The following is a 12,945-nucleotide window of genomic DNA, read 5'->3' as shown; positions in this document are numbered from 1 at the left end:
GCTGTTCTCACAGAGCAGTCATGTCAGAGCTCTCTCAGACCCACCTACCTCACAGGGTGTCTGTTGTGGGACGAGGAAGGAAAGGTGATTATAAGCCACTTTGAGGAGAAAAGTAAGGTATAATATCCTTTATTCTCTTTTTCTAGAATGGAAAATTCCTGAGTTCAACTTATTATACTTAGGACAATGAAACTTCCAGGACTTAACAGAGAGCCAGCTTGGTATAGTGGTTAGGAGTGCAGATTTATAATCAGGCAAGCAGGGTTTGATTCCCCGCTCCTCATCCACATGCAGCTGGCTGAGTGACCTTGGGCTTGCCACAGCACTGATAAAGCTGTTTGAGCAGTAATATCAGGACTCTCTCAGCCTCACCTCCCTCACAGGGTGTCTATTGTGGGGAGAGGAAAGGGAAGGTGAGTGTAAGCCACTTTGAGATTCCTTTGGGTAAAGAAAAACAGCGTATAAGAACCAACTCCTCCTCTTCCTCCCATCTGCTAATGTCATTCAGCTCTTAGATTTGTTTGTAAACTCTTTTATTATGTTTGCTTAACTGCTTCTTTTCACAGGTTTCACCAATTGCCTTATTCCAGCTATAACTATATTTACTGCTCAGTTACTTATGCATCTTGACTCTAATTAGCCCTTCCTGACAACACCCTCCCCACCATCTACCTGTAGGCAATGATCGGTGATTTCTGTTTTAAAGTAGCTGAATAATTGTGCATGCACACAAAAGCTTAAACCTTGAATAAAAGTCTGTTGGCCTTAAAGGTGCCACTGGACTCAATCTTTGTTCTGCCGCTTCAAACCAGCATGGCTACCCCCCGTGAATCTATAGCGCTGTTAAGGCTCCAGAGTGCATACAGAGCACAAGCAACACAAAATATTGCTTGGAGTTCCACGTATAAATGAGATTCTGTGAAGCATAGTTTAGGAAAATTACAGAACTGCCTGTAGTGCTCTGTGTGTGAGTGAAGTGCCATCAAATAGTTTCCAAAAGTGACCCAATAAATTAATGAACTCCAAAACATCCTATCATTAATAGCCTTGCTCAGGTCTTGCAAATCGGAGGGCTGTGGCTTCCTTTACTGAGTCAATCCATCACATCTTTTCATGCGGCCTTCTTCTTTTCCTATACTCTTGCTAATCCAACATAATTAACGCCTTCAGTGAAAAATTAGTTTCCAACAATGAAAGCTTCCCATCCAATCCAGGAATGTCCCCAGGAATCCTTCTGCAGTCGTAGCCACCAACACAGTATCAGCCATCCATGCATCCACACCATCCTCCCTCCAAAGTGGCCTACATGATTCTGCTTCCCTCCATTTTAATCTGTCAATAGTAGCCCTGTGAGGTAGGATGAGAAAAATGGTGCTGTCCAAGAGCAATTGGCTCAAAGTCACCCAGTGAGTTTCATGGCTGAGTGGAGATGAGTACCCTAATCCAGCACTCTACACTGCATGAGGGTCATTTCCTCATGATAAAATCCCAGCCCACTGAGATGTATAAATACTGCAACCACACGAATAAAAACAATCCTAAAGGAATGGCACCATTTGAATTGGAAACAATCCTGTGATTGTAGAAGCTGCCCTGATGCTATATGGCATATGTGTCACATTACTACCCACCGTACAATCCATGGGAGAGATCGAACATCAAATTATATGTCGTATTTATTTAGTATTCTTTTACTCCTTTGCATAGTTCAAGGGCAGTTCCACAGAGATTAAGCGTACAAAAACATAAGAGCCCTGCTAAATCTGACCAGTAGTCAGGCATCCTATCTTACGCAGTGGCCAACCAGTTTCTACGGAGAACCAAGCACAGGGTATAAAGGCCTTTCCCTGATGCTTCCTCCTGACACTGCTATTTAAAGGTTTACTGTCTTTGAACGTGGAGGCTCCCTTTGGTCATCAGGTATAGTAGCCCTGATAGATCTATTTTCCATGTGCATCTAATCCCCTTTTAAAGTTGTTTATGATGGAAATAACTCCACATTTTAATCATTCATGCAAAGATTTATTTTTTCTATTCACCAATGGCAGCTCAATTTGTTTGGTCATAGAGCACCCAGATTTCTGTCTCCTATGAGACATCCAGCAGAAAAGCAGTGTCCCACTATAGCAAAAGACAGAGAATAACATTTCTGAATGGAAGGGCATTGTACTATAACCCAGTTTTGTGTGTGTGTGTGTATGCATATGCATATGTATATGTATGTGTATATATATGTATGTATGTAACATATATGTGTGTGTGTGTATGTAAATATATATATTTATACACACACACATACATACAGCTGTTGAACTTCTTGACTTTCTAGGATAACCTTATTGTGACCTTGTGGAATTAAGAAACAATCTAGTGTACAAACTAGCTCATATGACTTTGAAAGTCACAGTACAGAAACTAAGAAACTCTGGTCTTACCTTATTTTGTCCTGTGATAGAATGATGTCCCCCAGTGCAGTCGGCCTCCCACACAGGACTTGCAGATACTCAGATGAATGAGAACAACAGTTTTGCTGACAGATTGCCTTGTCAAACATTACCTTTCCTTACATTGGATAGCAAGCTGTCTTGCAGAATGCAATCCCTTAAGGTGCAAGCCAAGAAGTGCACATACTCCTGAAAAGATATGTTGAGTTGCTGTGAAGCCACACTTTGGTACTGGTGGGACAGTGTGTGTCCTTTCCATGGTACATCTAGTTTTGTTGATTTTATTTTTTTAACATACATCATGAATGGGGTGGCTGTCATTCTGAAAGATACATCAGTCCCTTTAGAACTGAGTTCACCTATTTCCCCCCTTGGCTCTCAGTCTGTCTTTTCCTCTAATACTTATTGCACCATTAGTAGTTGGGGAGGGAAGCAACTGAAAATTCCATGTTTGTGATCTCATGATTCTCTTCCTTCTCTACCCCATAGCAGAGAGATAACTATATGAGATGCTTTTCTGCTCTGGTATACCATTGTAATCTTGGTTAGGGCAATAATTATAGTACACAAGGGAGTAGATTAAGGATAATGTTCTTGGAGAAAGGACAGTGTGTAGCTCTTCTATATCAAAATAAGCTTCTATGTTATTCACATACTTGCCCGAAACTGTTCTTATTTAAAAATATATAATCATGCGCAACTGGAAGAAATGTTTACATTAACAATCAGGGCATACCCATTGATTTCTATGGTAGAGATTTAAATAAATGCATAATTATTCTCTGAAATCAATGGGACATCAGAACTCTTAATTTTGTCTGGATTGTGCCCTAAGTCTTGCTCTTGAAAATGGAGAATCTCAAAAAGAGTGCAGAAAAACAGTAGAAAGGCTCAAAGTAGGCATGGCTACTTTGCTTCATTTTTTTTTCATCTGGAAAAGAAAATAGGCCTATCTAAAGATGATAGTGGGCATGGTATGGAATCCAGGCTGCTGGTTGACATGGACAGAAGGGCATGGACCTAGCTGCACTAGATATGTATAAATTCTCCAGGTCATTTGGTGTGCACCTGAGTTTCTAGAGAGCTTGGAGCATCATCTTCAAGATATCTTAGAGCAGTGGTCCCCAACCCGCGGGCCGCGGCCTGATGCCGGGCCGTGAAGGCCTTGGCGCCGGGCCGCAGCTCCCTCTTCCTGCCCCCCCCCCGAAGCGAGAAGCTCACGGCCCGGCAAGCTTCTTTTTTCGGGAGGGGGGGAAGAGAAGCTTGCCGAGCTGCAAGCTAATCGGCCGCTTTGGCAGCCGATTTGCTGGCGGCCTGGAGGGGCTGGGAGAGGGAGCCGCGGCCGCCAGCATGGCGGCGGGGCAAACGCGCATGTACGAACTGCTGCGCACGCGTGTTTGCGCCCCTGCCAGGCGCAAACGCATGTGCGCAGCAGTCCGCGCATGCGCATTTGCGCTCGGGCTGCCACGCGTGCACGGGGCCCCGAGCCGCCCTCTCCCGCCACTCCAGAGCAGCGGTCCGTGGCAATCGGAAGGTTGCGGACCACTGTCTTAGAGGATGGGAGATGTGCCACAAGAGTGGAGGAGGGTGAATGTTATCCCAATTTTCAAAAAAGGAAGAAAGGTGACCTAGAAAACTACAGGCCAGTTAGTCTGACCTTTGTCCCAGGGATGATATAGGGGAAGATTTTAAATGGGTCAGCCTGTGATCCCTTTAAGGACAACTTGGTGGTCCAGGGAAGTCGGCACAGTTTTGTCCCAAACAGGTTCCACCAGACCAACTTCATTTCCTTCTTTGTTCAAGTGATGGGTCAGCTGAATTGTGGAATGCCACTGATATTGTGTACCTGGATTTCAGTAAATGGGTAAACTTGAGGACTGCAGACTGGACTCTAGCATGGTTAGATGGATAGAACTGCACCCAGAGTAGTTGTCAATTGCATTTCATCTAATCACAGGGAGGTGTCCAGAGCTAAGTTCTACACCTGGTACTTTTCAATATTTTTATAAATGATTTGAATGAGGTGGTGGAAAAACAAATTACATTACACATGACTCCTACAAAATACACATGACTCCTCCCAATTTGGGAACAAACACCCCAGAAAATAGATTGACTTCAACACAGTCTGAACACACTGGAAAAGTGGATGGCTGTGAACAAGATGCAGTTCAACAAGGTTAAGTGCATAATTGTATATCTGAATAACAGAAAGGAGAAGCAAACATACTGGATGGGAGATATACTGGGTAATAATGTGTGTGAACAAGATCTTGGAGTATGGCTGGACTGTAAGCAAATACGAGCACTTAGTGTGACGCAGCTGCAAAGGCTAATGCTGTCTTAGGGTATATCAACAGAAGCATAACATCCAAACTGCAAGATGTCATAGTCACACTGTACAACACATTGGTCAGGTTGCACCTGGAGTTCTGAAGGCCTCATTTCAAAAAGGATGTAAACAGAATGGAACAGGTGCAGAAGAGGTCAATGAGAATGATCAGGGGCCTCAAGCCCAAGCCCTATGACAGCCTTTTTCAACCTTTTGACTGTAAAGGAGCCCCTGCAATAATTTTTCAGGCTTCACAGAACCTTGGAATTGGTGTCAGCTGGTCATGCCTCCCAGCCATGACCCCCTGGCCACGCCTCCCTGCCATTGCCCACATTAACAGGCAGCTTTGAGGAGGACTGAGGGGAGAGAGACAGGAGGTGGTTTAAAGTGGGAGTAAGCATGCTGGCTCTTCCCCCTCCAGGTGCAAAAACCATGAGAGACCTCACTCATGATCAGGATGGGGAGCAATGGAAGCAACTGATTCCCTAGCTTGTCCATTAAGGCAGGAAGGGAAAGGCTGGGGACCCCCTCCAGAGATCCCGTGGACCCCAGTTTGGGAATCCCTGCCCTATGATGAAAGGCTGAGGGACTTGTGAATGTCATCTGGAGAGGAAGAGATTGATGGGGAACATGATTGCTCTCTTTGAGAATCTGAAAGGCTGTCAGAGGAGGTCAGAGAGCTGTTTCTGTTGGCAGCAGAAGGCAGAATTTACAATACTGGGTTTAAATTATGGGTAAAAATATACCGGCTGAATATTGGGGAAAATATTTTTACAGTAAAAGAGTTTCATCATTGGAATCAGATGCCTAGGGAGGTGGTGAGCTCCCCTCGCAGGTAGTCTTCAAATAGTGCCTGGACAAACACTTGTAAGAGATGCTTGAAGCTGATCCTGCATTGAGCAGGGATTGGACTAGATGATCTTTGGCCACCTCCAACTCTATGATTCTATGATGCATAGCCCCCCCCCAAAAAAAAAGCATTTTAATAACAGTTATCTAAGAGCTGAACACTATGAAATATATTTAATAAAAATCACTTTTATTTTTACCTCCAAGTCTTAAAATATGTACCAGAGAATACCTTAATATTATTTTTAAAATTTTTATTCTACATACTCAGGGGGACCTCTGCATTTCAAATTTAAAATAATCTCTGAGAATTTGTGTTGATGCAATATCTTATTAGGCACCATAAAAATATTCCCAGAACTAATTTTTAATTAATATAGTCCATGGAAAACTTATAAAAGATTCATATATAATATGATAAAAGAAGTAAACATCTTCAATGTCATGTCATTTAATTTTTTCCCTCTTTGTGAAATAGCTCCTTTCATGTTATCACAATGACAAAAACCAAGATTTCTTACATTTCTATTTTGCCAGACCTGTCAATTTTTTTTTAAAAAAATAGTCCTACTTGCAACTTTTGTGACCCAACTATTTCTCAGCAGTGGTATGTGCAGTGCTGTAACCTAAGATACTGAACTGCCACACCAAGAGGGAGATGAAAAACATATTGTGCATTTATTGGAAGTTAATATCAGATGACATTCACAAAAGAGAATTAGACCATGTTATAATCTGCAGGACAAACAATTTCTCTGAGAAAGGATTCTGGCCTGTTTTGACATCCATTAGTACATTCAGTACTTAATTTTTTTTTAAGATTGTACATATAAAGTTGTACATATATTCTCCCCTCAGAATTTGGGAGGGCCCTTCTAGCAGAAGGAGGAGGAGGAAGAAGAGGAAGAGACATTCACCCGGCTTCAGTCGATGCATCAGCTGAATCCGTTCTTAGTTCAGTCAGATCTAGCTAGGGTGACCCATGCTTTAGTTACACCTAGACTGGACTATTGCAATGTGCTTTTCTTGGGGCTACCCTTAAAGAATGTTCAGAAGCTGCAGTTAGTGCAGAATGCTGCGGCTAGACGGTTGGCTGGGGCATATGTCCCCTATATTAAAAGAATTACACTGTCAGCTTCCAACCCAATTTCTCTGAGGTACTAAGCCTATAATCTTGTGACCTTGTGCCCACCTAAGGCGATTTCTCTCAAAGAAGACCTGTAATGGTTGTAATAGAACCAAAGGTTTCTGCATATGACTCTCTTCCATACTTCCATACTTTTTTTTTTTGCCATTTAAGTCAAAATATTGGGACTATTGATAGATATGACAAAGCCTACAGTGATCGGTGCAACTCACTCCAGATATGGTGCTTTCACTTCTCTGAAGGTACAAAAAAGAAAATAGAAAAACTAACCATGTCAAGAATTACCAGTCCTGAAGATCCTTGGATTTGCTTTCCTATGTCACTGTTCAAAGGGCTGTGTAGATAGGTGCTGTGCAGTATCAGTCAAACAGCTAATGACATTATACATTGGTGGTCTTAATTTGCTTTAAATTTCATCAAAAATGCCACTGGGGCATTTCTTAATGTTAGAAGAAAGAAAATGATTAATTCAATACTCAGGTGCAAGACAGGGTCAGGGAACGAACTTTACTGAAGATAGCAGTCTTTTCATGATGAATTTGTGGTTTGAAGCATCATTTTATGATGCGTTTTGTATTTTGTTATCAGGGGAAGTATGATGTGTGACATGCAAGTGATCACAGTGTTTTGGCGCAATGTTCTGTGATGGGCTTTTCATAAAAATTAGCTGACAATGTCACGAGCATACAAGTAAATTTATAGCTTTCATACTGGACTGCCATTCCCATAGCAATTTCCAATCACTTGGGCTTTTTATTAAGTTTATTGTTCTTTTATTGTTCAGCAGAGTGTAAGCAGAGAGATTGCAAATAAATGTAAGTTTCACTGGGTAGGAAGTCAAGCTTGTAGAATTAGGGAAGAAACAAGTGAAGGAAAGCACAAATTAATTTGAATCATTTGTGATATGAAAGCCTACATCCTGGCGTTTCTTGTCAAATGCATATTCTGCCGACAGCAGCTGAAGCTGACATACTGCTCATGTTCATGTCGACAAAGAAAAACTCTGAAAACAAAGCATCATTTGTACTTAAAAAAAAATTGGATTGACGGAGCTTTTGACTTCCTTGCAGAGATCTGTCATTTATGTTTCCCTAGATCACTCCCAAAATTCGTCATTCTGGCTTCTCATACCAGCGTTTGCTTTCAGCATACCAGAAACCAACAAGTGAAGGGCATTGAACTTTCTCAGTACAGTATCATTCTAATAATATCTGCAGCTTGAGACCTTCGGCATTTATTTCCCTCCACTTATTTTCCCTCAAAGAATGAATGCTTTATCATTTTGGTTAATATCCCAAGCAGCAGAGCAGAAAATCAGACTCATAGCTTTTAATGACATATTTTCAGCAGCAAGTTAGTAAAAAAAAATTGTGTGTGTCTTCAATACTTACAGAGTCTTTGAAAAACATAATTAAAATTTGTGTTCTTTCCTTGTTATTACTGCTTTGGAGTACACTAAAACGAGAGTCTATTTGTCTGGACAAACAGACAATAGCTGGTATCCACCAGCAAATCGATTTGCTACATGGTTTGTGCTATTACTTAAGTTATAAATAAAATGATTTTTCCCAGATGGCTCCCTGATGGCTCTGCAATCTTCCCAGCACCACAAACAGCTTTTCATCCCTGCTGTAAGTCCCTTGTGCCTCCCTTGATCCGCTAGCACCTACTTCTTTGTTCCTTCCTTGCAGATTCTCTGAAAGCTTTCCCCAGATGGTAACCTCACACTGCCACACTTGCACAAAGAAGTTTGGATACCATGAATTCAGGGATCAGGGATCCCAGTAAGAGTAATTTCTGAAAATTTCTGCAAAAGCCGTCCGTTTGTTTTCAGCTTCAGTGTTGTATCTGAAAGTCACTGGACGATTTGTAATTGATTGCCATTTGACAAACTACTTCATATCTGCTCTTTGTTTACAAAACAGGGCACATTGGATACAAAATAAGTAAATAAAGACAGGCCATAGATTCATAGAATCATAGAATTGGAAAAGATATCCTGGGTCATCTAGTCCAACCCCCTGCAATATGCAGGATACTCACAACCCTATTGCCCACCCACACTAACCTGCTACCCCCTTGAACCTTCACAGAATCAGCCTCCCCATCAGATGGCTATACTGCCTCTGTTTAAAAAAATTCCAAAGATGGAGAATCCATCACTTCCCGAGAAAGCTTGTTCCACTGAGAAACCGCTCTAACTGTCAGGAACTTCTTCCGGATGTTTAGACATCCCTCTGGGGCAACTCTGCTCCATCCTCTATTTGGCAGTCTCTTAAATACTTGAAGATGACTATTAGATCCCCTCTTAGTCATAAAAGTGGTAAGGTAGAAGAGCAACACACACTTGAATATCTGTTCTGGTTTTGTGGCTAAAAAGGGTTGCTTAAGCTGGGAAATCCCTAGTTCAAATTTTACTTCAGCCATTAACTCATTAGGTAGACTTGAAGAACCTACTGTCTGTCAGCCCCAGCACCACCATCTGCAACATAGAGTTAATAATACTGATCTACCTAATAGAGATGTTATAGGGATTGCCAAAATAAAGTCTGTGAAATACTTTAAACAATTGTAGTTCAATAGATAATTATTATAATGTTGTTATTATATAGTATTATTATGACAGTATCCCCAGAGGGCCATAAATACAGAGTATGCACCAAATAACTTTGACAGAAATTCTGGATTTTCCCCCCTCCACAATGGAATCATACAAGGAAAATTTCTTAGCCATTATATTTAAAACTAGGGGCAAAACCCATTGTATCAAGGAATACAACGGGCACTAGAGCTTGCGGTAGGAAGAGAAAGGGCATACAGTCTGTAAGGGCATACTCATGGTTCCAGATGAGCTTTCAAGACATGTCTTCAGATATGTGAAGGGAAAATCAGACTGGAAACTCTTCTTAGGGGGAGATTACATGGCAGCCCATTCCTCCCCATTCTGCTTTCAACCTCATTTCTGTTCTTGTGTGAATTAGGCCACAGATACAGAAAATCCCACTGCCCTAATCCACATGGGGTAGTCGCAATACAGAGGTGGCTGCCCTGTTCCTTCTGACTCCATTTTCTTTAATCTTGATAAAATGTTATATGCCCACATGCTTTAGATCTCGATTTTTGTACCATGCTTTTTGCTACCCAAAGGAATCTCAAAGTGGTTTGCAAACACCTTTCCCTTCCTCTCCCCACGGTAGACTCCTATGAGGGATGTGGTACTGAGAGAGCTCTGAGAAAACTGGGAGTGGGCAACAGCAACCCAGCAGGCCCCAGGTGTCTCAAAGTAGTTTACAATCACCTTCCTTTCCTCTCTCCATAACAGACACCCTGTGATGGAGATGGAGATGAGAGAGCTTTGAGAGAACTGGGAGAGCCATGAGAGAGAATAGATTAGACCAGCCCAACCTTAAGGGTCCCCATGCAACCCTGGCAGCTCACTCACCAAGCACCCATCAGCAGTCTGAGGCAAAGTGAGTGAAGTTATTGTACGCAGTAGTTAGGGGCGGGAGACGCAGCCTGATTGGGCAGCCAGCCAATGGGCGGCTGGCCAACCAGGCAGCAGGATGATACAGGCAGGAGCATTCATTGGCCCTTAAATTGTGAAGGCCAAAAGGTCATTAGGCCTTTTATTATAGTTACAGACAGCATTGTAACAACTCATCGTGGGGATGGCTCAAATTATCAAAGAAGTGCATTTTTCTCCATCCCTTAATGATAGAACAAATGATAGAACATAGACGTCTTGTAGTATAATCTAGCAGCTATAATCCATCCTGGTGCCCACTTTATATCTGTAAAATAGCCATCACTTAGGGTGCAGCCTCAATATCCACGAATGTCTTAACCTTGTCAGAAGTTACAAGCTGTGGGTTTGGCCATGGTTAGTACCTGGATGGGACACCACCAAAGAAGATTGGTTTGCTATGCAGAGGCAGGTAAAGGTAAACCACCTCTGCTTATCACTTGCCTTGAAAACTCCATGGTCTTGGGGCTGCACACAATTACTACACGGGGAAGACGCTGACTACAGGATTTGGTCTATATAGTATCTGACCATAGTGTCTGATCACATCACTAAAGCCCAGCATTATAACCCCATTACAAATGTTTGGCAAACTGGTTTCCGGTCTCGGTAAAAATCGCTAGCCAGGAAGCGATATTGCCGAGCTTTGTCCCGCCCCTGGCCGTCAATCAAATGAGCAGCCAATCGGCGGCCGTTATCATGCTCCCAAAAAGCCCCTTTCCCTTTAAGGAAGGTTTTAAAAAAAAACACGTTGCAACGAATCTGCATTGATTCGTTGCAACGGAGAGACCCATCTAGCTAGCAGGTGGTGTTTGAGCTGCCGTTTCATCGTTGCCACGCTCCCCCCGAGTGAAAAAAAATACCCCCCCCCCGCATGGGCGCGATTTTCAGCCGAAAATAGAGTGAAAAATAAAGGGAAAATAAACCAGCAAACAGGGCTGTGTGTTGCTTGGTGCTTGGTCACTTTAAACAGCTCTGGGGAGGGACTGCAGCCGGGGAAGCCTCGCTGGGTAAATGAAGGCTTGCCGGTGCGTTGATCTCCGCTTGCTCTGAGAAAAAAAAATGGCGATCGCTTCGCTGGAAGATCAGAGGAGAGAGCCAGGGGGAGGGACTTTGCAGAAACCGCAACAATGGTAACGCACAGAACTTTCCCGCTAGTGTTGCAGATTGGTTGCAAGAGTGTAGTGCTTTCCGGAGGGTGAATCCACTTTTTGGGACTTCCCTGAAAGCGCTACAACGAAGCGCTTTTTGCAGATCGGTTTCAGGAGTGTTGCAGATTGTCAACGGCGTTGTGCATAACAGCAAATCAGTAGCGATTTCAATTTGCAACCATTGTGCAATTTTGAACGAGTGCGGAATGGCCCTGAGATTATGGGCAGACAGGAAATAATTGTAGGCTTGATGACATAATCTGAGGTTATAGTGTGAGGTATGATGGACTGAGTGTAGGAGTTGAGAGACCTTGGTTCACATTCCTGGTCAGCACTGAAACTGACTGGGTGACCTTGCACTCCTAGCTATCTTTCTGCCAAAGTCACTTCACATGTATAGATCACTCTGTGTTTATAGGCACCACAGCATGCTTTAAGCCAGGGGTAGTGAAACTGCGGCCCTCCAGATGTCCATGTTGGCAGGGCCTCATGGGAATTGTAGTCTATAGACATCTTGAGGGCTGCAGTTTGACTACCCCTGCTTTTAAGCACTTCATCAGGTCATCGCAAATAGAAATATGCCATCTGTGGTTTTAACCAACTTCCCACGTGTGCTCCATTTTTTATGCTTTTAATTCTCTAATGAATTTGCTGAAGCTGCTTTTGCTAGATGCTTAAAACTATGGTATTACCATTTGCACTTCTTATTATACTTTGACTTATTTGCTTATTGTGCTATTTTCTCTGCTGGCATTCATAAACTCTTTAGAACCATCCTGGTAGTTTTACAGTGTGTTGTGTTTATCTTAACTTTGATTCTGTTGCTTATTATTGTTATTGGTCATTGTTTCAATTACTGATTCATTGTTGAAAGCCACCTCAGACATGTCATATGGTGGGAAGGCAAATATATAATTGAAATCAATACATAAATAGAAATTCAAACCCAATTATAGATCATTGTGGTATACAAAGCCAAAGCAATGGCAAATGGGAACAGTGTATAATCAGTCACTTTATTTACCTTGAATTACACCCTGTCAAATCTTACCTGCACCAATCTTTTTGAATGGCTATTATTTGGTTTTTGTAGCTTCCTAGTACCCATATGTGTCTTTTCCCCCTTCAATTCAGTCATCTGATGATCATGGATTTAAATCTATTATCAATCAATCATATATAATTTGTGTTTGGATTTCTGTCCCGCAAATTAAAGTGCTGCCTATTAAAAGCCTCCTGAAACCAGAGACAACCATTCCATTGTTTTCATTCCAGTCTGGATCCAACTGTGAAGCTGTAAACTATGTCGAAGACAAATTTAGGCTGTCATTCTGTGAACATTTACTTGGGAATACCCACACTGGACACAGTAAATTTTACTCCTGAGAACCACACTACACACACTTCCAACATGGTTGTTCTAGGACATCAGTCTCAGCCTCTGTGCCCTGCTCTTGGCCATCTAGAGCAGTGGTCCCCAACCCCTGGTCTGCGGCCCG

General features: G+C 42.4%; 1 long non-coding RNA gene across 1 annotated transcript in view; it reads left to right on the top strand.

Annotated features, from left to right (window-relative positions):
• The window catches only part of LOC143843664 (uncharacterized), a 35,919-nt gene extending 23,263 nt beyond the window's left edge, over nt 1-12,656 (top strand). Inside the window, exon 4 of the long non-coding RNA XR_013233638.1 lies at nt 8,464-12,656. This is a non-coding gene — a long non-coding RNA (uncharacterized LOC143843664). The remainder of the gene's footprint in view (nt 1-8,463) is intronic.
• Nucleotides 12,657-12,945: the final 289 nt, after the last annotated feature.

The sequence above is a fragment of the Paroedura picta genome, chromosome 8 (assembly GCF_049243985.1).
Source record: "Paroedura picta isolate Pp20150507F chromosome 8, Ppicta_v3.0, whole genome shotgun sequence".
Lineage (NCBI taxonomy): Eukaryota > Metazoa > Chordata > Lepidosauria > Squamata > Gekkonidae > Paroedura > Paroedura picta.
This window is presented reverse-complemented; position numbering and strand designations above follow the sequence as displayed.